A 25,766-nucleotide genomic window follows, 5' to 3' on the forward strand; every position below is an offset into this window, starting at 1 on the left:
CTACTTCTAGCATACAATGGACATCAGTAGAAGAAGAAAACAGGTCATTCCAAAGGTGAAGCTTGCTAACAGAAGACACTGGTGGCTAGCCTTCTGTCTTTCAAGTCAAGAAGGATTTAATTAGAGTATTTGCATTGAGACAATCTTTAGTGACTTGGCACAAAGAGACAATACCTTTAGTCAGGCCACAAGAACCCAGGCACTCGGGGCTCACTACCGATACCTTAAAGCCAAACCCAATTTCGTATTTTTCAGTTAGGAACCTTTCCGCAGCAAGGAATACCAGGGGCATATGTGGCTGCTAACAACAGCAGCTCTTCTTTTGGTATTCTGTGTTTTGTAGGATTTTGTATCGCACCCTGTGTAGTTCACTTTGAAGTAATCCAGTCCTGAAGTAAGAAAGCAAGAATCCTAACAGCAAATTTCATGGTCAAAGGTAATATTTCAAGCACAGACAATAAAGCATTTTGGTAGCTTCTGCTACATGATCAGAGAGCAGCTGGTGTCCAACATAACTGCAGATTTGCTGTTTGCAGTAAGTAAGAAAGAAAATAGTGAAACAATGAAGGATTTAGTGGTTTTACAATTCAGTTACTATGCCCAACCATGCCCTCAGTTTAATCCCAGTTGCACTGGATGAATCAACAAGATTTCATCCTTCTGCAGTTTCCCCCGACTTCTGGCAAGACACTACTGCACTGATTGTTAGAGGAGTCATAAAACTGTGATAACATCCTAGAAACAATACCTGGATCCTATTACTCCCACTCACCCAACAGTCTCAAATGCACATTGAACAGCAAAGATGACAAGGCAGATCTCCAATGTAGTCCCCCATCACAGTGCCTTAAGGGGAAGGAAGTGAATTTCACAGAAGACATTCTGGGAAAAGCAAGCTAGGAGAGAAAACAGCAATTCAAAAGCAGTGTTCATGTCTGTTGTGTAATACGAAAGTCAGCAAAACTTGGAAGAGAACTCTAGCAGTATTACCATAGACATACAGTCGTAATTCATTCTCAGATGGATGGAAACAGTGCAATTTCCGTCCCATACCCATGCAAATAAAGGGACTAAGAAGGATGAAGGAGCTCTGAGAGAAGTAGATCTTTGGGAATTTTCTTTTCCACAAGCTCTGCTGTGATTTTAATGAAAAATAGAATGGAAATAATAGGTTGATAGTTAATCAAGTCACTCAGCATCAAGTGTCCATTGTTCTTTGTTACAAACACCCAGTTATTACATATATCTCACACATGTAAAATTGACTTAAAAGGCCTAAAAGATCATGTAGGATTGTGAAATCATAAAGTACTCAAACTAAGGGACTGAGAGAATTTTGGGTCGCCTTTTGTATATCCGTTGAGATCATGAGATTAAAGACCATATTGTTTGTTGTCTTCTCCAGGGGGGAATCTCTGTTTCAGTGAGTGCACAGGCTGCACAGTCTTCAGTTAATGAACGGGCATGGAGCATCTATAATAGGGATCTTTTTCAGTATGTGATGCCCTGATTGTTGCAAACTGATGTGTCTATAATGTAAAAACAGAATTGCTCATTTCTCTCTGGTTTTTTGTTTAATATTCCCGTCTACAGTTTATGAATGCTTCACAAATATTCATGGTATTATTTCCACAAGACAATCTCAGGGAACACAGTATTATCAGGAGAAAACAGGAGCACAAAGGTGTCAAAGTCAAAAGTTTTCACTGATTGTGTCAGTCAGACCTTGCATGCCTGTGAATAGATCTTTTCAGAACGTACAGAATTATCTATCCCTTAACATGTCAAATATGGTCCTGAGCTTTAGGCGTTTCTATAAATCAGGCCTAAGGCAGACACCTCAAAAATGGAGAATATGCTTACCGATGATCTGGGAAAGACAGATTTAAGTCAGCTGTCTGTTCTTACACAGCAAGTTGAGTCTAGAAGAAAATCCTCCAAGTCGGTATCTGGTAGCTGTGAGGACATTCTTTCTCTTACACTGTGTTCCCTGCCTTGTGACTCCCTTTGCCTTGGACTTCTGCTACAGCTAAAGTTTTCTTCATTATACTGAAAAAAACTGGGATCTTGTGTATAAATAACTCTTTGACTATGTAATTAAAGAAGATATTATGACTATGTATGTGGTGGCCAAATTAAGGTTGCATAAATAATTCTAGTTTGGGCTTCTCATAAATGTTAACATTTGACTTTATGACCGTAATGCATAATTCTCATGTAATGTTTTATTTCTTCTTAGCTTTTTAAGAAATTAACTGGAAAAAAAGTACTGTATTCTGGCAGCAAGTGAAATGTCAGCAGGATTGAAATTTAGATCCACTGCACTGCTTTGCCCTACATAAGCTGACAGAGTAATTGATTGCAGAATGACTAACCATTGTCTAGGTGAACCAGCACAACCAGAAATAATGCATTTTTCAACCAAAGGAACAACATGATGCCTGGTAATTCCTGGTTCCTCTCAGGACTGCATTCTGCAGTTTCCTCTTTCCAGGCTCAGTCTCTTTGCATTCCCCTGGGACTTTTTTATCCCAGACTTAGTTTCCTTGTACGACTACTGAAATGCCCAGCTGATATTCACTAGGCAGTCATCCATCTCTTCTTTCTCCCCTCACTCTTGCTTGTCTACATGCAGGACAGGCAATGTCTAAGCCCAGCTTTCCTGCTAAGCGCTTTAGTTGTAGCTTCAGGCAGTTCCAGTTACAAGTTGTTGAGAATGACTGCTTATCAATTTCTTCTTCTTCTATGCCCAGACCTCACCAATATCTCCCAGTCTCTCTTTCCTTCCTGTCAAAGGCCATTTCAATTCTACTCCTTCCTCCAACCTCTCCCAACTTAACCCCTGTTCTTCTCCTCCCCATATATTCAAACATCCTCTTTCCTTCTCCCTGCCTTTCCTTGCTAAAGGGACAAAATATTTCAGAGTGCCTCTCCAGACAGATACCTAAACCTGACCTGTATGGCTAGTACAAATGAAAGAATCTGGACACTAGTTTTCTTTCCAGTGCATCTCTGTTTTCCCACAAGATCTGTAAATAGATAATCGTAGGTTTGGGGTGGTTTTTTCCCACCTATGCATTCTGATCATCTGCTTTCTTGTTTTACCACAGTTCAGCACTATTTTCATTTGTTTGTTTTCATATACATATACAGAACACTTACTATGCTTGAAGTGGATTATGTAAGGAATAAAAATGCATTCTCAACTAGATATAATCAATGCTTGATTTCTGCCTCTTGCTGTAAGTTTCAGCAAGGCTGGTTCTATCATTCTTCTGGTCCCCACCCTGTATCACTTTACTGCAAAGAGAATAAGATTTTACATGCTGAATAACAGTGTGTTAAGTTAGAGGCAAAGGAATGTTTTGCCATTATGGGATTATGTTTATACAGAGTTGCAAGGAACTCCCACACACAAAACCTGGTGATTAATTGGGTATTGTGGGTGCTTGATGTTTTTAATTTAGGCTTTTAGAGATTAGTAAGCCCTGCCGCCCTGTGGTAAATAATCTTTCTTCATCACAAAATAGTAAGTATTCCTAGATTTTGAGACGATATACTGCTTAATTATGAATTCATTTGAGAATTAAAACAAAAGAAGTGTTGGTCACTGTAATTGGAAGCATTAGCCATTGCATTTAGACCAATTTTCAACACAATTGAACTGAATAACTAACCCTCCTTAGCTGATTTTTAAAATTTTTTTATTTTTAAGTGAACGTAATGTTATTCATCTGTTTTGAAGTGCTGTATGTTGTTAAATGACTACATTTCAGTGGGCTTGCTTAATGAACTCAGTTTCTTTTCAATAGGAAAAGTCTATGAACAGCTGGTTCTCAGCAGCAGGAAGGCCTTTTGGAGAAAGCTGGGGGCAGAGAACGGAAAGCGATGTCAAAGGTACTCAACACTTTCCTCTCCTCCAGGGCACCAGCCAACTCATCCTAGAAATTGCGCAGCAGAGTGAGAAAGTGTACTGATTCACTGCACATCCTGGGCAGTCTTGGCCAGAGCAGGTTCTGTGGGACCCCACCCTTTTCTTTATTCGTGGTAGCATTTCATTCGCTTTTGATTGCCTTTCCACATTAAGCAGATGTTTTTGTTAAGCGCTCCAAGGTGACACACAGGTCATTTTCTGGGGTGGTTACTGTTAATTCAAAATGCAACAATGTGTATTAGTAATATCCTTCCAACACACCTTATTTTGGATTTTCCATCGTGAACTTCCTCTGCCATTGTACTGCATAATTGCCTAGGTTTGTCTTGACTAACTGAAATAACTGCTCAGTTAATTAATTGTTACTTGTTAAAAAAATAATTCCATGGCAGATCTTGCCATCATGCTGATTAAGCCCTTTTCCAGAACATTAATGAATATAGTGAAGCTTTGTTAGTCTTACAGTGTTCTGCCGCTAAACACTGCCATATTGAAAACTGACCATTTAATTCTATTCTGTTTTCTTTTAGACGTTTTTTGATCAAAACACAACTATACCTCCCACCTTACAACTTCTTAGCTTCCTTACTAGCCTCTTGTGAGGTATGCTGTCAAAAGTGCTTTAAAAATCCAAATAATTTATGTTAACAAAAGAAATATTGTTCCTCGTCCAGCTGAATTCTGTCAAATAGTCTCTGAAAACTCTCAGAATGTACTAATTTAATTCAGAAAAAAAAGAATCAGGAATACCAGTAAATTGTGTTTGATTTGTTTTCAGTAGTTGGCAATAATTGTATTGAAGCTGTGTCTGGCCCTACGCCATTTGTAGTCATGTCAGAAAAATTAGTAGCGTTAATTGTTACTCTGGGATTCCAATGAATTCCAACAGTTTCTGGTACCAAGGGGAGGCAAAAAGCTCTCTTTGCACACCTGGTCTGTCTGGGAACTGTGTGTTCAGAAGTTCTGGGCAGTAGTAGCAATGGAGGTGCTGGGCTGGAGGTCAAAGAGCACTTTTAGAAACTGGATGAGGTCAAAACTCTGTGTGAAGTGAGTCCCATCACATCCCACAGTGTCTGCCTTCCTGCTGCCAGAAAGCTTTAATTGATTCCATGGAAATCCTCTCACAGCTGACCTAACCTCATCGCTGCCAGTTTTGTATGTCTAGGGGACAGGAAATATTTTTGGCAAGGAGAAGACAGAGAACACGCTGAAGGTAGTAGAGAGAAAGCACAATCACAAAGGGCTGAAATTATTTTATTGGAGTTTGTAAATTAACTAGGGGGGAGGGGAAGTAACCTGATTCTGCAAAAGATAACATGCTAGATAAAGATGATCTTTATTGCGAAGAGATACAGTGATCTTTATGGAAAATGCCTCTTACTGTCTACAGGATTAAGTTCCATTCAGCCTGTCAGCTTCCAGTATTATTGACGTTGCACATCTCACCTCAAGGATCTGGCCTGGAATACCAGCATCATATCAAAGTGATCTGAAGAAACAGTCACAGTTTTTTTATCTTAAGATTTCGTTGTCACCCCTCAGTATGCACATTTGCTTAATAAACTTTCCTAGCAAATACACCAAACACAGACATTCTAAGCAAACCTCAAAAGGGAATAACTTAATGTCATGGAAATAATTACCAGCAAGTCATGTTATGCTTCCTGCCAATTCACAAGAATCCTTTTTTCCAAAATGTGAATGTTATATTGCTGCTTAATAGAGTCTAAACTTCAAAAGAAGCAGTGAAAATCTCTCTTTTGTCTTGGCAGAGATGAACAGCAGCACTGCCATACTCCCAAGCTACAATCTAGAAATGCTTTAAACTGAAGTGTATGATCCAAACACTGCTAAAAACTGTAAAGTGAAAACTGGACAGACTGGGAACCTCATTTCATATATCTGTAATTTTGGTGATACCAGGAAACACCTGCTCTCACATTTCATAAGTTTGCAGATCATATTAAGTAAATTTCCCTGCAGATGGAAAATTATCTTTTATTTAAAGTAAATTTGGATGATACGCTAGTCAAGTTTCATCTCTCAGTTTCGTCTATCACATCACTGAATGGCTCATGGAAGCAGTTTAAAACGTGTGGGTTAAGGCCTGGCCTCATTTATGCTAAGGGGAATTGCACCATCGGTTTCTTTTGAAACAGTATTTATCAGGGGATCAGACTTTGAGTGATTCTTCTGCGATGATGTCAAGCAGGAGCAACTCCACTGAAGTTCTTAAAGTAATGCCAAAGCAAAGTGAATGAAAACCACTGTAAAGCACAGCTGTTTACTCAGTGGCATTTCTTTTTTTGACTAAGGCATCTGTAGCTTTGTCAATAAGAAGCAGGATAAATTAGCATTTGTTGAAATATTTGTTTCTCTATGTTACACATTGCTGGCACAGAAGCTGGAGTGCCACTAGTTCTTACAGCCAGGCAGTTTAAAACCAGCTTGGGAACATCTATGTCATGCTGCAAGCAATGTTTATGACGGATTGTCAAATGTTCTTTATCTCTTTTATTCTTGTTTTAACATAGACATATTTCATAGAACGCATGGCCCACAGATGGCACCTGAAAGTACAGTATTTGTTCCAAAAGAAATTCCAGACTCCTCTTTTTTGCCTCATCTTCTTCCAAGAGAAAAAACACGCATACTTTTTGTGTGTTATGGCCTTATGTAGGACACCACCCACAACCTCACCCTTTTTTCCCCTTCCATGGATAATCTTTTCACAGGGTGGAGAGGGGATGGGATGGGATGGGAAAAAAAGAGTTGCTTTCATGTTTTCTAGCAATGATTTTGTCTACAACTATTTCCTTCTTGACTTCTTACTCACTGTTTATGAAATTTCCCTGTACTTTAACAATAGCATCGTTGCCACAGCTGCACTGATTATATTTCCCTAACTTCTCTCATTTTGGGGCTTGGAATCAGTGTGGTTTGTTTTCATACATGGTAACTTGGAACAGGCTATAATAACATTACAGAAAGCCTTGATAATATAATTGTAATGTGCACACACACTACTTTCTCTGCTCTTTTGTCTCCATGATCAAATACCTAATTTGTTGGGTTTTTTTTTTAATACTCTGTGTACAACAAAAAATGAAGAGCTGATTCCTGATAGGAATATCACAAAATGTAGATCTTTAATAAACATATTAATAAAGGGCCAGTGAGCATTTTAAGTATTTCACTGCACAGGCATGTATCTCAACCTGTTTGGGGGGTTTTTAACCTGCTATATCCATTCTCCTCTTTAAAGTAAAACAAAAGTATCAAGAAAACAATTCAAAAAGTGTAGTTTTATTTTAGGTTATCAAAAATCTTGCGCCCTTCTCAGCTGATACTCAAAATAAACATTTGGTTCTTATTTATGCTAAAGCCTGTGTGAGAATTTTTGCAAGGCAAAGGATCCTGACAGTTCAAGGTTCATCCCCACTCTGCTGAAGTTCACCCTTTGAACTTCAGGGCAAGTCCCCCTTGGCTGGAACACTACTCCCTATTCTTGGTGTCCTTAAATAAGAAGTATGTGTGTCAGTTTAAAAAGTCCTTCATTTGCTGGATTGTCACCTGGAGACATATCGGTGTTTATAATGAACAGATAATGCAATCGGCAGTTCCCCAGCATAAAAATATGGGTTATGGGACATTCATTTAGATATATTAGGTAATGCAACAGGACTGTCTCACATTTAGATTGCATCAGATACCTGTGCAAGTCTTAACACACTGTATACTTTCCATTGTTTCCAGGGCTGATTAGTGCTGACAAAAGATGGCTCACTGGCAGTCAGGGACACAAAAATTCCCTTAACCTGCAAAACCCAGACGGGATGAAACGTGGAAGTCAGGACATCACCCTCCTGTCCTGCTCTGCTGCACAGATACTCTCGGTGAGTTTTAAGGTGTTGGGGCAGGGCATAAGTGATAGTGCACATGTTCTGGGTTGCCCTGCTGCTGCAAGCCAGCCACTGAGAGATGCACTCTGTGACAAAAATCTCGACCAAGCTGGGCAGGCCCCTTGATGACTATAAGCAAGACAGAAGAAAACATCTTCTAGTGTTGTCCTCCAATAAAAAGTTCTCTCGACAAAGACCTGTACACTAATGTCACATAGAAAAGTAAAAGGAATTGGACGCTAATTGTATTCCATTGTTACCACTAAATCAACCAGTCTCAAATATCTTAGAAGCAAAGCAGACTGTGGGATTTTTTTTTTAATTATTCCATTAATTATTCCATTCCTTATGTTCTACATAATCCATCCCAATTACAATATTTTTCCTAGCATGTGGGATATTAATAAGGTAGTTATTAAATCCAGAGCTGATGAACAGCCTTGGCTGTTTGCTTGGCACCGTTTGCTTTTATAGATGTTCCTTATATGACGACTTCTAATGAACTAGAATTGCAGCATTCACGGTTTCTTTTTCTCGTATCACTGCACATATTTAACTGATAAGAAGCAGGAGGCAGCATGCTCAGATTCCTAATACATTAAAGAAGAAAGTGAATTTAAAATCCAAAATGCGAGGTTTTTTGCAGCTCCCTAGTAATTACTTTTTGGCAAATTATGTTTGAAAAGAGAGCCAAAACCCCTTTAGAACCAAGCCTGGGAACCAGATTATATGTTTCAAGGTTAATCAATGCTCTCATCATCAAATGCTCTCATGCATTGTCTAGCAGATGCAAAAAAACCTTAGCACAATTAAAAAGCAGGGTTGTCTGCACAGGCCACAATAGATTTTTCTCTCAAATAAGTAGATGGTTAAAAAAATAAGTGTCTGATGTTGAAAGAAAGTGTTTGCACCAAACAAATTAGAGAGGTCATCAGTCAAGACTGTTTAATACTAGTCAAAACAGCACCCTTGCAATAAAGTGGCAAATTGAACAACAGTTTAAGTTATCTTTTGTTGTAAGCATACAAGTTATATATGCCTAAGGGAGTCTGTTGAAACTTGCATGTACTTAAATCAGTTTAAGATGATGTTTTCATTTTATTTTATGAACAGAGTTTTCTATTTCTCTTCTTTTCACAGATTAGATTGCCTCTTACCTTACTGAATACATTTGTAAGCTACCAGTTGCAGGTCTGAAAAAGAAAAAGCCGCGCTGGTGACTGTGAGCTAAGGCCAAATGATAAACCTCTTGAGAAATCGGTGCAATTTTAAGGTATGCCTTATACAAGCTGCTCAGTTTTTATTGAGGTCAAAAGCTTTCTCTTAATATGGCATCAATTTTTTCAGCTGTCCTTTGACTGCACTAGTATTTGTACTCCAGTAGAAAAAATCCCGAGAGCCACATGCGTGTTCAACTTGTAATTTGAGTATCAACCAATTGTCATGAGGTTTGAGCACAATTCTCCTATGAGCTCTGAGCAATTCATTTCCATATTTCTCTTGTTGATCCATGCTTCCTGGTTTCATTTAATATTAGAAGCAGAAATACTGAAACATCTCAGAGGAAATCATACAGGTTTGTTTGAAAATATTACTTTTTTTTTTTTTTCTCTAAAATTTCAAAGCTGCGTGCCCAAGAAATATGGGAAATGTGTACTTGCTTAAGTACTTTCATGAACCTAAACTACCAAACTCTCTGATATTGACCAAATGGAATACTGTAAGAGAATTCATCGAGTAGAGAGGTTCTTGCAGAGGTTAATATTTAGGTCAAGGGGCACGAAGATCTCATTCCTGTTTCTTCCTCTTCTGATGAACTGAAGAGAAAACCATGTGACCTCTCTAGGCTATGTTCTATAACCCTCACGTTGAGAAGTCAAGGGAACTATTGCAAAATCAGGTATGGCTCAGTGTGGATTAGAGGGCATCAGGAAGTTTCTCTTTACCACTACATTTTTAAAGGCATTCCAACGCTTTGATTCAGTGGAAGTTAGGTACCTTGGTCCCTTTTGTACTCCCCAGCGTGTGTCTCTGAATTTTGGGGTAATTACACCACTTGAAAGAAAACGCTGATATCTTAGATTTGGGGCTGTAAATATTTCTGCATGTGCTCAACTTTTTGATTCATTTATGTTACTTGATCCCAGACCTAGCAACTTAGAAGTTTATGCAAAGATATAAATATTTACTGATCAGGAGTCTTATTTTCCCAAAATCAAATAATATTTGAGGGATTGGGGGGGGGGGGGAAGTTATGGATTAATTTGCAGCCTTCTTAAAGTGTGGTGTCATCCTCACACACGGAAGCAATATAATTTGGTGCAGCTCTTACAAACAGGGTTCAAATTGGAACTCAAAGGTTCTATGTAAAAAGATAACAATTCCTGCTATTCCGTGCTTCTGCTTAATGTTAGGCAATTAGTTTTATTAGTTTTTATCTGTAAGAGGTCACTTGATGAGGAATAACCTGCTTGCTAGTCAGCCTAAAAGGAATACCCTCCATATTTGTCTCTTTTGACAATCGAACGTATTAAAGTAGTTACCACATGATAACAGGATTGCTGGTTTTAGAATGAAAATGTCTACTATAAGGCAAGGAAAAAACGTCTTTTTAAATCTATATTAGTGCTGAGTCAGTCTAATCTATGACACAAGATGGCTCTTATGCTCACATAAGTGACTTGGCTAAGGAAATATCTTCCCCCTCACATTACAAATGTCTATCAACAAGAAAAGAAAAGGTTACCTAAAATGTCATTCAAAGATCAAGTCAAGAGGTTCCAAGTATTTTGGTTTTTTCCACTGAAAAGGGATTCTGAGTTACTAGATCCTTATCTCTTCCTACGTTGTTTTGGCATTCTATCCAACATTAAATGTACATTTTGTTTTCTTCATAAAAATACATTAATAAATTTTAAATCTCTTTTCTTTATAGCTGTAAAAATTGCACAATTTGGCTTTGCAAGACTCTGAATTAGCACTTTGCATCTTTTAGTGCTTCACCTCCATACCTGAAGATATCCTTAGGAAAGACAATTGTGCAGTCTACATTCCAGCAATTACCGTATATTACATTTAATTGGAAAGAAGCAATCTACTGCTTATTTAAAGTAGACATAACACATTTTGACAGATTATTTTGAAGCACAGACACAGAGAGGTTGTAATTTTTTTGCAAATTGTGAAGACAGAGAATGGCATTTTCATTAAAAGATAGGTTTAAATTTCCTAGGAGGACTGTGAAATGTGAAAATTGCTAACAAAACCTTTAGCCTTAAGAAATAGTCACAGCAATCAACATGTCTTTTGCTTCGCAAAACACAGGGAAGCAGGTGACGTTCACACAACTTAGCAAAGAGGAATTAAAAGTGGAACATCCCTCTGTGAGAGAGGAGAATTGCATTTTAGAGAAGTTGGTGCAAAGAAAAGAAAGATCTGAACTGACTTTGTTGTATGCTTTTGGGAGGATACTAAAGCTACTGCTGGCAGGCTATGGGAAGCTTGACAGTCACCTTAATCAACGTTCCTCTGTATTTCACCATTCAGGCATCCGGGCTTCGTCAGGAGAATGTTATGACTCCTTTGCTCCATCGTTACCATTTACCTTTGCCAGACTTTCCTCTATCAAACTATCTGTCTTCTATTTTACACTGAAGGAAGACAAAAGCCAGAGATGAGTCTAGTCACTAGAAATCTATCTTATTAATCTCTAGCTTGTTTGAACAGGAATCTGCTTTCCAATAATGTTACCACTGGGTCTGTTTTTTTCATGTCACTTATCTTGCCTGTAGCAAAGAATATACTAGAATTTAGACATACCACAGAGGTAGGTCTCTCAGAGCAGCTTGCAACACACTAAGGCACAAAATAATCTTGAGTGATTACTTTAGAGCACGCTTCTTTTTGGAGAAAAGCATCATTCATCTGTGCTGTCATTATCAAGCTAAGGACTGTAGAGGCTACTCATGTTTTGATAGCTATATTTTTTCCTTCTTGGTCTAAAACAATGTGATTAATAGTTCCACCTTTCTCCTGTCTTTCCTTCACTGATGATAAAAGAGCACTGGGGATTCTAGGGTGGTCAGACAGGGCAGTGATTATATTTTCATATGCCGTCAATAAGCATTAGCTCTTTTTCTGGAAAAAGAAAGATGGTGAAAATTGGAGGTGTGAAGAAAACTTAAACAGTTTTGTAGAACAGAAAGTCTCCTCAGACACACCCCACATTGGATATAAAAAAAATATGGAGAGAGGGCATTACTCAGCCCAAACATTGCCAGACTGTCTGCTGCCTTGCAGAGGGCTAGCTCACAATCAATAAGTGAGGGCTTACCTTTCTTCTGAAGTCGTCAGTTGCTATTACATATGAACATGAATGTAACTTAGTAAATGGGTTTATCTATTTTTTTTTCTACCTGAAGAAATATATATTAAGAAGAATAAGTTTCTTTGAGAATTTATGGCACCTACCCCAAATAAGTCTGACGAGAACCATTGAGAGAACAGAACTCTTCCACATGCACATCCTTTCTACTTCATGTCTGGTAGAGATCTCTCCTTGTCCACATCAGGTAGATGTAAGATGCAAGAAGGTTCAAGATTGTATCTCCTTCACTGATTATTTGTCTTCTAGTCTTACTGGCTACCCCAATGAAAGGATGACTTGCAGAAAAGCCATGAGCACGGGCCTTCTCCAGGTCTTGGCTATTTTCCAGCTACATGGCTACCTCACAGAGAGCCACCATCAGTAGGCAAATTAATGTATTTGTGTATTTGGACATGGGATATACAAAGGGGTCTCACATGCTCTAGAGGACTTGCTTTGGACATACCTAAGGCTGTGATTTCAAGTGGGAAATAATGAATAGGTGATTTTAGTTTGAGGAACAAGATTTTCTTAAGAAGCAATGCAAGCAGTGCAGTGCAGTGGTTTCATTTTTTTTTTATTTTTAACTCCAGATCTAGTTCAGATATATTTATAATAGTGATGGAGTAGGATGATATCTGGGTAAGAGACTCATGTTTGTTTCCACATCTCCTGGCATGGATCAGGTTTTCAAGAGTTCCTGTTCCAGCACTGTCAACATTGGTCTCATCTTTAAGGTTTTTTTTGTCCTTGTTTTCCTTTCATTGTGATCATGGAATATACTACTTGCTTTATATTAGCTCTGTGTGAGGAAGGGTGAAATCAGAACAATAAAGTCTAAAGAGATATAGTAACAGAGACATAATGCTAGGATAGAGTGAGGAGAAAAAGTAGAGCAAATGTTGGATGCAAGAAACCTTCACAGTAGAGTGGAAAGGTCTGTGGAGTCACAGGAAAGAACTTCAAAAATAAATTAATTTGGAATTTTCGAAGACATAACAAATTATATTGTAATAATTAACCTAACAAGGCCCAAATGGGGAAAAAAACCCACAACACCAAAACCAAAAAACCCACACTCCCCTCCCCCACCAAAAGAAAGGCAAGGACCAATAACGCAGTGAGAGTAGGTTATTTGTAGCTGTCATGCCAAGTAAGTCATGCTGCATACCTTAATTTGCATTTCATATTCAAGGAATAGCGCTAGTCACTAACCCACAACAATTTCCTCCTTTGCTTGGAGGGAGTGAGTGTTGTATGGCCACTTATCACCTAAGATCTGAATACTTTCTGAACAGAATCAAAAGCAATCGTGAAATTCAGAGATTTTCTGACATTTGCTTAGAGTCCTGAGGTAACCTAAACCACTTTTTTGGGGGGTAGAAGTTTTACTTTTCCCACACAACTTCTAAATTTAACTGAGGAGAATAACATCCCTTATAATCATCAAATCACAGAATGACCTTCAAGATCATCTAGTTCCAACCCCCCTGCCATGGGCAGGGATACCTTCCACTAGACCTCACCTCCTTTTTTGCTTGCAGATATTATTATTATTCATTAGTTATTCTATTACAGCAGCTCTCTGGTGGCCCTTTCTGTGAGATACTTCATGAGCATAGAGCCCTTGTCCTAGACAGCTTCCAGTCACTGGATATTTGGACTAACCCCAAGTAACAAGGAAATAAAACCACCACTTAGAACATTGGTGAAATTCAGGGTGGAAGCATTGGTATAGAGTCATTATTAGATTTTGGTCCCCAAGCCTGCACATGTCTCCACGGTTACATTTAAATACTTTTAAATGAGATAAACTTTTATGAAATAAAATCAGGCAGAAGCTTTTTTCAAATGGAATTGGGAACCATCCAGTAGTGAAACGTCTAGCATCTCTGTATCTTGACAAGCCTTCTTTCATGATTGGTGTACAAAAAAAGAGCTTTAATGTTACTCAGAGCATCTTAAATGGGAGGGACATCAGAAAATAATAGTAGACTTGTTCATATTAGGGCAGAATATATAAACCACAGTATCTCTATGAGGAAATAGACTTCCTGTCTGCTGGTTTTTGTGTCTAATTAAGTGCAGATTTTTTGGCTACTAAAACATTTTTCCAGAGCTACCAAGAAATAAAACCTAAGCAAGTCAAGTAAAGCCATGAATGCGTAAGTACTGTGGTACTCTTTCACAGCAAACCTGGAAACCTCCCTATGCAGGTAAGCCCAGCTCTTCTAACATGTCTATTTTTCAGCCATGCTATTTCTAACAAGCTCTTACTTAGCTGTCCTGGAAAGATCATCTCTAAGCAAGTGTTGTTTTCACTTTCATGTGCTCAAGAAAATGACTGTAATTCACCTTTTGATCTTGTAACTGGCTCCATTTAAAAAGAAATGTACCAAGCAGACGAACACGCAAGTGTCTCCCGAGCCACCTAGCTGCTAAAAATGACAGAAGGGATAGAAAAGAGGAAGACAGAATGAATGGAGCAGAGAGCTGGGATCCACAGTACTGAAGACTGAGGTTCTGCCCCCACTTTGTGAATTCCCAGCCAGGGCTCTATGACAGCAACTAGACTCAAGTTTGTCTCTTAAATTGGCTGACATCACATGGTAGGCTGTGCTCTATGACTCCTACAAAGAGCTATGAAGTGTGAAATGTTGCCTGGTAGATCCACACAAGTTCCTGTGCACTTTTGACAGTGGGACTTCCACTGCACACCACATTCCCGCAGCACTTCTGCACATATATTTTGATCCATAAGTAAGGAGGATCACATAACTTACAGCAGAATTTTCTGCAAGTCTGCTCCTTCCCTGGAGCTTTGCCTATGGCCCTCTAGGCACATCTGACTTACAGATGAAGCTGGGGAATATATGCAGAGATTTTCAGTGAAGAGGAAACAACAGTGTTTCTTCACGGAGATGTGGGAAGCAGTGGGGTTTCCAAGAGGGTATGCTATATACTAATGGCTTACATAAATTGTAGGAAACAATTTACACGCGTTTTAATGGTACTGTAAAACCTGGGAACTCTGCTACCAATCCTGACCACCATCTACTGGCAACTTATCTATTTCATTTGTATAGACATAGAGTACTCATGCAACACACAGAGGCTCTTTTTCTGGCTAACAAGTAACCACCTTCATTCCCTTCAAAATGTTTGAAATGCTTTTTTTATGATTTTCCTTGCCCTCACGCTGTGCAACGAGGACATCCTAAGGTAACAAAAACTCAGTGAATAGGTGTCCAGAAGCTGATTATCACCATTGGCTGATGGAATTATTTCTTATGGAAGGAAATGAAGCAGCACACTGGCTCAGAAAACATCTGAACTGACCAGTACCTTTTCCAGAACTCACACAGAACCCTAAGCAAAAAAGCTTAAAATACTGGAAATGGCAGTAGAAAGCAAATCTTGCAAGATTCTCACTGACATTTCTGAAGAGAGTTACCAGTGAGGCTGGACTTGGTTTTGCAGAGGAATGTGTGAAGTGAAACATACAGAACCTCAGACAGGAGACAGATTTTTTTAATCCAAACGATATAATGACTATTTTGAGAGTTTATGCAAACTGGCAGGTCAGGAAGACACTTAGTGCTTATGTTAAGAAATCAAAGGATGCCATCATAGAGAGGGAAATGATAGCAAGGTCCTTTTCTTGCCAGTTAACCACCTTGCAATGTTCTGGGACATCCTTGCAGACCTTGCTACAGCAGTGGAGGGCTTTGTCCTGTTACACAGTTTTGCAAGCGTCAGTTCCTACTGTTGCTCCTTAATGAAATGTATTAAGTAGCTGCTTCTTCACTCTTCCATTTCCAAATCCAATTTCTTTAGAATATGATGTGCTTCTGAGGCAACGAGGCAACTTCTAACTTTTACAAGACTTTCACAACTGGCTAGAAAACAAGTTATTAGATGAAGGTTTGCCTTGCTTGCTCTATCGATGGACTGAGAACTTCATCCTATCTACAGCTCTCAGTTTTTACAAATAGCAAAACTGTAAATAAATACCTTATCCTGAAATTTGGAATTTATCTATTCTGCATCCAGACAACATAAATAAGAGAGTAGTCATAACAGTCAAGCTACTAATTTCATTTTCAGATAGGAGTAAGTTGAGAAGCTGGATACAAAAACATGGCATTTTGAATATGTGTGGTTAGTGCAACAGTGAAGTAAGATGAAAGGTTCATCTTATTCATCTTAATAAACACAGGGAAAGCCACAAGTAGTATTCTCATATTCTTTTATTTTTGAGCCACAGGTCTGGAGGGTATTTTTAATGCAGAGGAACTAAATCATGCTTGTCCGATGTATTTTCCATCAGCTTGAAGTTATATATCACTGCCCACATTTACATGTATTGAATCTTTCTGCAATCTTTATGGCTGATAGCCACTGGGCTTAATGGAATGTGTGAAATACCAGAGAAACTGTGTAGGTTGAATCCCTTAAAACAAAAGCTAGAAAGCAGGGTGGTCCTCTGAGTTTAGTTTTCACTTAATCTACTGAGTCATTTGGTGACCTTGGACAAGCAATCTGACCTTCTGGCACTTTGGTGAGGCCAACTGTAAAGCAGTGTAAAACCAAACATGGGAGATTAATTGCTGCAAAAAGAACTGAGGTAGGATATTACCCGCTAAGCACTCCCTCTGCTCATCAGAAAAATCCTAGATAAGGCAAAACGCTAATATGTGTTTGCTTGTGTCTGTAGTGATCAAACTTGGAAGAATAGTTATTCTTTGAAGATATTTGCCAAGCCTTACTGAGCTACTTCCTCTCTCTGCAGTGTTTCTTTTGTAGACTTCTCCATTGCCAGATTGAGTTATAGGCTCAATGAAAAAAAATACATATCTGCCACCAGGCCTTTCAGTGATTCCAATTCCAATAAGCTTGGGAATCAGAAAAGCTATTTCAGAGGAAGCTAATCACTAGGTTCTGAGCCTATTCTGAAAGCAAAATTTTGAGGTTTGAAGGGTCCCTCTGGTTTCACTTTTTTTTTTGTTTTTGTTTTTTAATGTCAGTGAGGTGAGCCCAAGGCCAGACTGGGGATTGCATCAGGAAAATGGAAAGATGAAGAGAAGTGAAGAGAGAAAGAATGGCCTCAGCCCTAAAATAGCACTGTAAAGGGCGTTTTACTTGGAACTTTCTTTCAGCTGACATCAGTCAGGGTAAGAAAAAGATTTTAGTTCAAAAGTGTAAAACTAAAACAGAGCATTTAAGGCCGGATGTAACACTCAGATCTATTTGGTGTCTTGAAAAAAAATGAAGTTCCACCTGGACCAGAAGTTTAATGTTTTTTTCAACTTCAGAAACATTTGGTTTGTTTTGATGTCTTTGACCTTGGGTAAGACAAAAGCAGCACACAACTCAAGACACACTCAGAAAAATAAAAAGAACTGAAGTGCAAGAGCAGCTACTGGGTTCTTTTATTCCCAGTGAGTTGGAAATTTCAGGAAAAGCTAGTTCAGAAGCATGGGGTTTTAAGCCAGGCTTCTGATAATCTCTGATGTCCAAAGCCAACACCACTGGGAATTTTCTAGCAAAGCCAAAAACGCTGAAATTTTTAAGTATAATGTATAGGAAAGAGACCATCCCCTTTTTGTCCAAAAGCTACAGTTTCATCAATGGAGCTTGAAAAACAAAGTAGGTTTTTATGTGTATTTTTGCTAAGTGCGACAACATAGCAAGCCTTGAAGCCGTGTAACTATGGCTATGCCCTTCAGTAGGAAATACATTTGTCTGAATCAGTGCTTGCAATGATGCATCTTACGTCTACCCTGTGCTCAGAAATTTCAGTGAAACTATTATGTTACCCAGACCAAATAATCCCCTTTTTTCCACCAAATTGTCTCTCATGGGTACAGACTGTAGTACATAAAATTGACAGTAAGGAACTTGCAGATGAAATTTTACCTAAACTTCAAAAGTGAACATCCATCTTCCAAATGCAGACGTGGGTGGGGAAAACAATGCCAGTATCAAGTACATAATGGGACGAATATAAGTAGGATCTTGGGCCAAGTGATAAGACCACTCAGTGATGAGGAACAGGAAAATTTTTTACTTATTCATTCCAGTTGTGTGTGTTTCTCATACGCTTTTATGCAACTAGAGGTGTTTTTCAGCTCTAAATAACTCTCCCATAGACTAACTAGCATTCAGGAATGCTGAAACAAGTGTTCTCAAAACAGTATCAGACATATACCACAGTTCCTTATAAAAATTAATATTATCTCCAAGAGATCGGCTTCTTTAATTAAGATGACTTGTGTGGATGAAGTGGTCCACTGGCAAGTGAACAGACTGATGATCTGCTAATCACTTTCCTAATTCATAATTCCAACCACTATGCTACTTAAACCGTGTTTCATCTCTGTACTAGCATTAAATGGAAAAGAAGGGGTGAGGGAAAAGGAAAAACAAGTCTTTTCATGAGGCAGGTTTGTACGTGCTTAGCCAGCTCTTCTGTTCTGGTTTTAAAGCAGAAGAAAAAAAACACTGAAACATAAAGCAGTGTGGATTGTATGGAAAACTTGACTCAGATCAAGTGCCTGGCCAACACCACAAAATGGACTGGAGACAAATCTGATAATTAGAAAAAGCAGTGAATAACAAAATATTTTTGACTCATGCCATATCAGGCAGACTCCGAAAATTCTCTGAGGCAACAAAACAGGATTTCATTCCCCACAGCTTACTACAGTTTTGTACTAGAGCAATGCCACTGATTTCAGAGGCACTATAGTGGTGCTATACTGGAGTCAGGGGTTAAGCCCAAGCTCACCTTATTCGTCCATGGCAGTTCATTTTCACAGCTATTTACTCAAATTGCACAAATAACCAGGTAAACCAGGAGTGACCACACAGTTTTGTACAACTGACAGAAACAAGATTAGAAACACTCCTATTGTATTAATCTGATTTACAGTGCCTGGGGTTTGTTTATGTTTTCTTTTTAGACCAACTGGCCAGGGTAAACACATATGCTGACCAGTCCACAGCAAGAGTGGGATAAACATCATGAGCATCACAGAAGGGATACCATATAGGGGTAAGTATGTCTGATGCCTGGTTTTCATCTACTTCTGCTGCTGCCACTGCCAAGCTGAGCAGGTAGGGGAGGCTGGAAGGCACAGTGATAAAGGCTGGAAAAGAAAAAAGATTTGCCAGAAAGTAGTCAAATAAGAGCAAGAGAAGAATAATGCCTATGAAGGAGCCAGAGCACAAACCAAGGACAATACCAGGTAAAAGAACCCAGGAAACAGCTGTACCAAGAAGTAAAGTGCAGAGATGAGGAAAGATTCAAGAAGAAGCCAGAGCTGAAAAGAGATGAAGCAGGAAGTGGTATGAAAGTGGAAAACAAGTACCTGAACAAGAATATGAAATGAGGTAAGAGGATGCACAACCTCTTGTCACAGCTGTTGCTTAGTATATTTAACTCCATTCAGAGAAGCAAGATGACCGTAGTCATAATGAGTATAAATACCTTCACTTTTCTTACCTGGATGCTTTAAATGGCTACAGAAGATTAAGATTTCTTTAGAATGCAGTTCTGTTACACCCTTTTTACACATAGCATGATTGCTGTTTCTGCTTAAAGAGAGTCTGAGGACTTATCGGAAACATCCAGTGTGGTCTTACATGGCTCCATTTTACATGGCTCCATTTTTTCTTTGGAGGTATATGAGGTGTGTCAGTTGAGCAGAGATTCAGGGCGTGCTGTCCCTCTCCCAAGAATGTTTAATTCTTGTGGGATTTTCAACTAAATTTTCTCATTTTCCTGAATATTAATGAACAGCAAAGATGGTTCATGTAACAATTCTGGCTGGAAGTTTCTCCGGCTGTGACAGTGTATAATGAACACCCTCTCAAAGGTCTCTGTTGGCTTATGCCTTCCTACCCCTCTCCTTCTGGTACTTCACTTGTAGAGCAATACATGAGTGATCCAGAGGATCGGAGAAGTGCACTGTGAAGGTGAATTGTAACCTCTGGCTTAGAAGGAAGCTTCCCACTTATAACTTGCAAGGAGGAAAAACTGGGGCTGAGTGAGAAACTCCACCTTTTCTAAGCTACAGGGAGCTTTCCTTGTCTCTATAATTGCATTGGGTTTACATGGCAAGATTTTGGCAACAGGGGAGGTGCAGGAGAGGTCTCTGTGGGAAGAGACCATGGGCTACCTGCCACAGTACACAGCTGAGCACACCAGTCAAGCTGGTGGCACCTCTGTGAAAACATATTTTAAAAAGGCCAAAATTCACTCACAGCAGCGAGAGGAGTAAGGAAAATAAGTGTGAGATGCAACCCTGTGAATATCAAGGTCGGAAAAGAAGGAGGAGGAGGAGCTCTAGGCATCAAAGCAGAGATCCACTATAGCCTGTGGAAGAGACCACAGTGGAGCGGATATTACCTTGCTGCCGATGCAGAGGACCACATCAGAGTAACTTCCACACTGCAGCCTGTGGAGGATGCCATGCTGGTGCAGGTTTATCCTGAAGGATGACAGCCTCTGGAGAGGACTTACAGGGGAATATTGTGAGGAGGAAGGAGCAGCAGAGAGGAACTGTTATGGATTGGCCCCATAACCCCGCAGTCCCCAATCCCTTTGCAACACCCTGGGGGGTGAGGGGGAGGATGTAGAGGAGCTGGGCCTGAAGGAGTGAAGTTGAGCCTGGGATAAAAAAGGGAGGTAGAGGATGTGTTTTATTTTTTTTCTTTGTTTCTCACCATCCAACTTGATTTTTATTTGCAATAAATTAAATTCATTTTCTCCAAGTTGAGTCCGTTTTGCCTATTGACAATAACTGAGAAGTGCTTTCTCTGTATTTATCTCGACCCACAAGCTTTTTCATCTTATTTACTCCCCCGTCTGCTGAGGATGGGTGGTGAGAGAGTGGCTGGGTGGGCATCTGGCAGCCAGCCAAGGTCAACCCACCACAATAATACACATTTTTATTTTGCCACTCCCTTCTTCACCTCATTTCCTTTAACTTCCTCCCTCTCTAGGGGTACTAGTGCCCAATAAATAAAAAAAGGTACCTCATGATGTCATCCACAATGACACTGCTCTAAGCAGCTGGTTAGCTGAACCAAATACCCCGGTGTGTAAAAGCTAATGGAGATTTTGAAGAAGAGGAACAACATCAAAAATAAAACATAAAGCAGAAAATGAGGAACACCAAATAAAACTTTTTTCCCTTTGTGATTCATGTGCTGCAGTTGCTGGATAAAAGGGAAAGTCTTGTTTCCAAATGAGCCATAACTAAACAGTTACCTGCAAAGAGCTAAGTACTTACTAGTTGTGTATGCTTATTTGCATAGCAAATTAAGCAGATGTAGCAATGCTCTCAACTTTCAAACTTTCATGTGCTATTCTGCCACCTGCATCATACATAGAAGAAGCAATGCTAAATTTGAATAGAGTTTTGGCTCAGAATTAAAAAAAAAAAAAGAATAGAAAGCTTTGTATGGAATTCAGCAGCGTGGCATTGGAGCCTTTTGAAGCTCTACCTTAGCTGCCAGCGCTGAAGTCTTTCTATGACCAGTCTTCTCTTGAAAGCATCAGTAGTGCTGAGAAAGTACCCACAGGAATCACTAAATTCTCTCCTTTTAAACTCTTTGGTTGTTGGATTTCTCCATGGCACTGAAGCTGCTGTCAGAGGCCCAGTCCACTGAAGGCATCTAGAGGATGACTCTAGGATCAACCCTGTGGGAGCTTCATTTGTCCTACATATTCAGATTCTGATCCATGACCCTTTCAAGATTTCAGTTCAGAGAGTGATAGGCCTACAGACATGTTAGGTTTCTTCTACCTGCAGTACCCTAAAGTAGGTATTTCTACCAACTTAACTAATGACTGAATGGTTACATTTTAAAAAACCCAACATTTTTTAGCAGCTTTTTTTTTAAAGGATATCAGAAATGTATTTTTATTCCTACTTCCAATTATTCTTTGTTGGATGACAATGCTGCTGTAACTATTTTGCTGCTGTAGGATCTCTAATAATAATTAAGGTAATGACTACAGAACACTGAACTAATTTAATTTTAATTCTCTCAACTGAATTGAGAGAATTAAAACCATTCAGACCTCCATTTATGAAGATCCTTCCCATTTCTTGTTGATACTATCATCTACTAACTTTCTTAAATTGCACAAGGACTTATGGCTGAAAAACTGATTACCAGAACAAGCCTATGGTTCCTTATTGCTAGAAAGACCTCCTCAAATGTAGTAAGCGTTTTCTGAAATCTTTACTGTCCAGAAGCTGTACAAAGGCAGGCATATTCTAAAATAACATTTTTTTTCATGCCAGTCTGTGTAACTAGAGAGTTCACTTAGAAATGCTTAACAAGCTAGAAGAATTTGCATCTGCAAAAGACACACTGTTTATTAAAATACCTTTAACAACTAAAATAATTTGAAAACTGTTTAGCAAACAGTTTAGCTATTCTGTTTAAATAAAATCAATTAACTCCAAAATTAATCTGGAGTTTTGTCCTTATTTGTGCTTCTGCCCTTTTTTGAATCTTTATTAACTCTTCTATAATAGATTATCAAAATAAGTAAATTTAAATTAACATCAATAAATCTAATGATCACATGCTTGCATTCTCTATAATTTTGATGTAGAAATTTATATGTATTTACACACATATTCCTATAGAAGAATTATATATACACAGTATTAAAAAATACAGCTTTCATCTGTGAGTGAAATGCAATGTCTTACAAAAAATAGGGAAACTATGGAGCCATAATTTTAATCTCTCCAGTGTCTGAATCTTGGATTACATTGGTTTCTTGACATGTATTAGTTCTACACAGCAGACTAACAAATACTATTAGTGTCATGAAATTGTCAAAGCTGTTTGACTTTATTCTGATTTGGATCAGAAACTAAATGTGAAAATTCTACATGAAACAGAAACAGCTACAAAAACAATTACTGGAAAAAGGTAAAGTCTGAAATCTAAAAACACTCTCTGAATGAAAGCTGTCCAGATTTGTGCAATGAACGTTACTCATGTAACATCCAAAACTTGCTGAAGTCACTGAAATGGTGGGAGTTTTTTCACTTATGTCACTAAAATTTGGATGACACCCATAACACTCTATTAGCGTCTATAAAATGCTATAAAAATAGATGATGTAAGGAAAATGGTCAATTATGGAGCTTTTTTCCCTCATTCTTTGTGTCAGAAGCAAAGAATGTATATCTATGTCAAGAAGTGTTTTATTAACATATGTGAGGGGTAGATGGAAGCAAAGATTTTAAAAAGCAAAGACATTGTACTATTCTAGAATCAAGGATCACAGTACAGAAAGTGGTTTCTTTGTGACTGGATGCACAAGTTGTACTAAATGGCATAAATAAGGTCCATTTCACTATGAAGAACAGTAGCAAAATTAGATAATTACCATTTGTGATTTGGCACTATGGCACATTTCAGGATCATATGAGCTTCTGAAAGAGGAAGCATTTTGCAAATATTACTCTACTATTCAGATTCTTGAAATATTACAGCCTTTTATATGTTAGGTGGTGTATTCCCAATGCAGGAAGAGAACTTTGAATATACAGGTGCTGGTAGGTCAAAGGTAAACCAGAAGGTAGAAAAAGATGGCTTTTGTAGACCACTGAGCCTCAGAAATCCACAGCTTTCCGCTATGCATCTAAATGCTGAAAGGCAGGCATCTAAATACCTGCAAAAGAGTTTCTCTGGATTTAAAGCCAACAAAGAGGCTAGCAGAAATACTGAAGACCTTTCCTTGTCCTCGGCTCCGGATTTCTTCCTTTGTCATCTTTCATCCTCAATATAGCTGTCTGTCAGCCAGTGAAGTATTTCATCCAGCCTGTGAGCCCCTTGTATCAGCTACTGGCTAGATACACTACAATGTCAGCCCACATTCTAGGGTAGATAGTACTTCTTGATCCTGGTCATATGGTCACCGAAACTGAAACACAGTGTTTATAATAACCTCTACAGTAATTGCTTTAAATAAACTAAGAAAAATGAAATCAGTAATCCTGCCCGAACCTACACTTAATATAGAGTTAACACTTAAATAATATAGAGCATACACTTAAATAGAGTCAAGACTTTTCAGAAACTTTATTCTTGGGGCAGTTTTATGCCATGAAGGTTTTCAGTGCTTTTTAGAGATCAGATTTAATAAGGTCAAGAATATTTTTGCTTTTGAAGATCTGTCTAGTATATAAAGAAGCTGCTGAATTCTGATCTGTGACACTTCTGCTATTCTAATCTTTCATCCTCACATGGCTTTGCTAGAGCATTGTAATTTTACCCAGCAGATACATTAGCTGCCATCGAAGAGTCAGATACCACCCATGGATTCTCAGATGGCTCTTCCTTACATCATAAAGCAAAACCATGCACATAGCACAAACCATGCCACTCATGTTGTTACTGCTTTTTTCCACGCTTTTTTTTGGGGGCTGATTCCTGCCATTTGGGTTATGATTCAGTGAACTGCTTTAAGTGGATGTTTTCACGTGCCCAGCTGTGGCTCGACGAATCTCTGCAGAGCTTTGTGTTGCCACGAAGACCTGTCCATCTAGATCATCTTAGTGGAGATGGGGCTGAGAAGTATGCAATCACTTTGCAAGAAAATGTATCTTTTCCCAGCAGTTTGTAAAACACATGGCAAGTTGACATCCTAGTTCTGCAGGGCTTCTTTGGAAGCTGCAAAACCCAAGGGTAATGGAAATGGAACCATATATCTGTCCAAATAGTTAAAATTATTGGGCATGATTTTATTTTATTTTTTAATACTAGATGTTTGCGGAAAGTCAAAACAAAACACTTTCCTAAAAAAATTGGCAATTGCCAACTTTCAAAAAGTTGCCAGAAGGTGGAGACATGGAAAAAAACACTCTAAGCTCTGTGTCACCTGAGACAGGGAGATTTGTGAGAGTAAGATAATAGAGTCAAGATGTTCCAAGTTCACCTTTCTCACTCCTTTAGCTACCATTCTATTTCACGAATGCCCAGCATTAACAGAATGTGTTAGAAATGTTTTCTAATTACATCATACAAAACCTTGACATTGTTTACATTGCATTGTTTACAGATGGTAACTTGACTGGAAAGGACAGTTATGATGATGTATAAAACCAAAGCTAGTAAAATGAGAAATGAAAAGCTGAAAGTTTATGATATATGTTTGCACAACCTCTCTTCCTACCAGTTGTTTCCAAGTTCTGGTTAAAGCACCTATTTTTATTTCAGCTTAAGACTGGCCCTTTTTTTTTTTCTGTACAGAGATTGCCAAATGTGACAAACCATAAACTGTTTGTCAGCAATTTAGAGCATGGTGAACACAGTGCTCCATGCTGAGTTTATGGATGAGTTATGCTGACTGCTCTATTAAAGAAGTCTGTACTTAATCATTTAATCAATTGAAAAGAGAAACACTTTCAATTTTCGTGTGATCAAGTCCACAGTTATGTCAGACTGACAGCAGTATTTGGCAAGTAACTGTTCCTTCTCTTTGGAGAACTGTAAAGGAAAAATGAAGTAAGTTAAAGAGCAGGGG

This window comes from Larus michahellis, chromosome 1 (genome assembly GCF_964199755.1).
Source record: "Larus michahellis chromosome 1, bLarMic1.1, whole genome shotgun sequence".
Taxonomy (NCBI): domain Eukaryota; kingdom Metazoa; phylum Chordata; class Aves; order Charadriiformes; family Laridae; genus Larus; species Larus michahellis.